The sequence below is a fragment of the Belonocnema kinseyi genome, chromosome 1 (assembly GCF_010883055.1).
Source record: "Belonocnema kinseyi isolate 2016_QV_RU_SX_M_011 chromosome 1, B_treatae_v1, whole genome shotgun sequence".
Taxonomy (NCBI): Eukaryota; Metazoa; Arthropoda; class Insecta; order Hymenoptera; family Cynipidae; genus Belonocnema; species Belonocnema kinseyi.
This window is the reverse complement of record NC_046657.1, coordinates 151,505,404-151,509,128: the sequence shown is the minus strand read 5'-3', so window position 1 is coordinate 151,509,128 and position 3,725 is coordinate 151,505,404.

Here is a 3,725-nt window from a genome sequence, read left to right as displayed (position 1 = left end):
TACTTTGCCAAATGGCAAGTGGTGTATGAAACTGCTTTGATGTTTACATTTTGTTATCAACTTTTACTTTGTTCAGTTGCACGAACTTATATTTTTAAATTATTTTTTTTTAATTAAAGTGTACGCAAAATCAATATTTTTAATTTTTGATCATTTGAGAAGATATTGAATTTGTAACGATAAACTATTTTCCGAAGATTCCAGCATTTAATCCACATATTTATACTTGAAGTGGGTTACAATGAAAAATATATTAAACAATTCATCATCGATATACTCAATTTAAATATAATCAAATTGAAAATCAATAATTTACTGATTTCAAGTTTTAGTATTTTTGGGTCTTGCGAATTGACAAAGTAAACTAAGCTTTCCGTTTTGTTTTATTAAAACAGGTTTAGCCGATATTAACCTTTGTTTCCCAAATCACATGATGATAATACTAACTCCAGTAGTTCACTTGAATTAGGAGTTATTTTTAGTCATCAACCATCAGAATTCTGGAAAAATTGTCAGGATTCGAAGCAGGTAATGTTTTTAGAGTTGCTTCGAGATATTGACTATACTAAAAATAAAAATCATGATTGGCACAAGAAACCGATCAACTATTTTTATCCTAGGACGGTTTCGACTGTCATAATGAAAAATGGAATTGAGACCGAACCATTTGCGCGACAAGTTTATGAAAAAAATTATAGAGTGAATGTAATTCAATTGCGCTTAATAGTTCCTTCTGGAAATTCTTGGCTAGGATATTCGCCAGATTGATTGACGTTTACAAAAGATGGTGTGCCAGATAAATTAATTGAAATAAAGTGGCTGTATCTTGGAAAGCAGAAGACTATAGAAGTATAGTTCTAAAAACTTTAACCTATGTAAATCAACCTGATATTACTTTCAAAAAACGGCACAAGTACTATGGACGAATTTAATTTCATTGTGATTTAAAATTTAAAAAAAGTGATTTTGTTATTTACGCTTTGTACGATGTCACCTGCAAAGTAATATCAGTTTATATTGTTCACGACTTTCTGGACATAATGCTTCCTGCTCTAAAAAAAGCTTATTTCTGTCATATGATCCATAATGTGTGTCTTGAGGAAGGACTTTAAAATAGAATAAAAATATTATATATCATATATTTTATAATATATTTGCTTTTATAAAACAAATGTGTTTTCAACTGACAACATAGGCTTTTAGGCTTTTGTATTTCGATTTCAGTGCAATCAAGTATAATTCGAGTTTCTTTAAAGTCTTCAAAACCAGTCCGTAGATTTCTAGCGATTTCTTCCTTTGTCGAAAAAACGATTACCTTTTTTAGAGCAAAACTCAATATGTCAATCATATTCAAAATTACATTTTGACAATGTCTTTTGGTACATGTTCTGAACAAGACTGTTAAAAGCGCGTAACTTATATTATGTTTCAGTTTCATAAAGCGCATCATGATCCGTTCTCGACTGGTTAATTTCGCAATGTAGAAATGAAAACGATGTGCTATAATTTCAACAGTCTCAACAAGACGGTCTAAAATCTCTATTTTTTCAATTCCTGTCACGGTACAAGTTCTTTATCAGACATGATATAATCGCAAAAATTAGGGCTGCCCAGATTTTCGTTTTTTGCTTGAACCTCTGTATAGGCGGTTTCTTTGGGAAACGAATCAGCATCTACTTGAGCAACCACATAAACAAATTCAGAATAACTTAAATAAACATTCAAGTCTTGATTTCGAGTTATTGTTTTATTTGGAATATCAATAACAGAGATGCTGTTAGAGTTATCAAGAAATGCAGACTTTTCAGGTGCAGAATCCATATTTTTATCTATCGAAGAAACTTTAATTATTTCTTGAACAAAATCCTTGTGACGATTTGTGGCCCTTTGATTCCTAGCATTAGTTACTCATTATTTACTTATATTCAACTTCAAAATAATTCGCAGAATAAATCATATTCTTTGCATGAGTAAATAGCAAGATATTATATTTTTGAAAGAGGTTATGTTTTTTCTTTTTGAATAAAATAAAATTATATCCTTTTGAAAAACTAGGAATGATTGCAATATTTTCTTTAATTATTTAATTTATCGTGAATATAATTGCACTTACCTGGGAAGGAAAAGTCTTATTTGGAAAAGTACAATGAATATACCCTCATGGTTTCGGTAGTTTCTTTGCCCATTTTTAAGATGACTTCCCATGCTTTTCGTCTGTCGATTTTTTCAGGTTCTCCAAGCGCATTTCTAATGTTCACGAATGATTCACCAGCTTTCGGAAAATGGAAAAACCTAACACTTTCATGCTTTCGAGCAGTTGAGGAACAACCAGACATACAACAAAACAATTTGCTTTTCGATTTTCCTGGCAAAAACTCCATTGATGAACTTTGATTTATTTTATTTGTAGCTTTCTTATATTTTTTCCCGGGCTTTCTGATTCTGATCGATTTCGCCTCTACTCTTTTATTCTCGCCCGTTTACCTATTATTCTCTCTTACACGCGGAGACAGTCCATACTCTGAGCGAGCAAGCGCTCAAGTTCGACAGTCTGCAACATTTTTGGTAGAAAACTTCTTCGTATTCTGATGAAAAACTCCCTCGATGGAAGTTTTCCGAAGTCGAAAATTTCCTTAATAATTTTTCCTACAAAGTGAAGTATTTTAAGCATCGCTAACGCATTTCACGATAGTGGTTCAAATTTTAGCTCATTTCGTCAATAAGCAACGAAATTTTGACGAGTTCTGCACAAAACAAGTACTAAATTCGATCCAATTGGTTGGACATAATTTGTGCCTTTGTTATTGCTGTATAGGCTGATATTTTTTCATCCTAGATTTTTTGGATTTTTCGTTAGGACAATTCGTTAACGGTACTTTGCCTCTCGAACAGGCAGACGGTGATTTTACGGCCCTCATATAAAGCTGCAAGTGTATTCGAAAAACGTATTGAAGTGGCAAAACCTATTTTCTTGAGATATTTGTATCACGCAATTTGAATTCTTTCATTTAAACGTATCAACATTCTGTAAATTTGAATAGGAAATACCAATTACTTGCAAGGCGTTTGGTCAGTCTGATTCGCTGACAAATTAAGGCTTAAATTTTATTTTAAAAATGACCTACTAGTTGATATGCCATAGTTACAGGTATTTCTTCAGGAAAGCGTCGGTATAGTTTTTTGCGCAAAATACTGCGTAAGATGTATTTAAGCATTTGCTTGAAAACAGTGGCGGATTATAAAGAAATAAAATCATTAACTATTCTTCGTCCTAATTAATATACCCCGAGATGTAGCTGAAAGCTGTTTTCAATTATTTTAAATACTACAAATACGTTAAAATCATCCTGAAACAGAAAAAGACATTTTCCCAACCCTGATTTCATTTATGTATTGATTCTGGCATACTACTAAAGATTTTCCCTTCTGGTACTCAGTACCTTGGACCGCAACCCTTCGGCATTCGTGCAGATTTTGTGGCAAGTGCAATTTTGGATTTCCACTTTTATTCTCATTTTTATTTTTTCAAAACTGCAAATCTGATTCTGATATCCGTGTCTAAGCGTAGTAAGTTTTGAGCCAGCTCGTGGCTACTTACTATCGAAACGGAATGTCCATACTTCCAATAATGGACTGTATTCCAGGATTAACTGAGGATAATGTCTAAGGTATGATGTTTTGGCTTCAGACTTTCAGAGCATGCACTTTACCTACATAAATATATA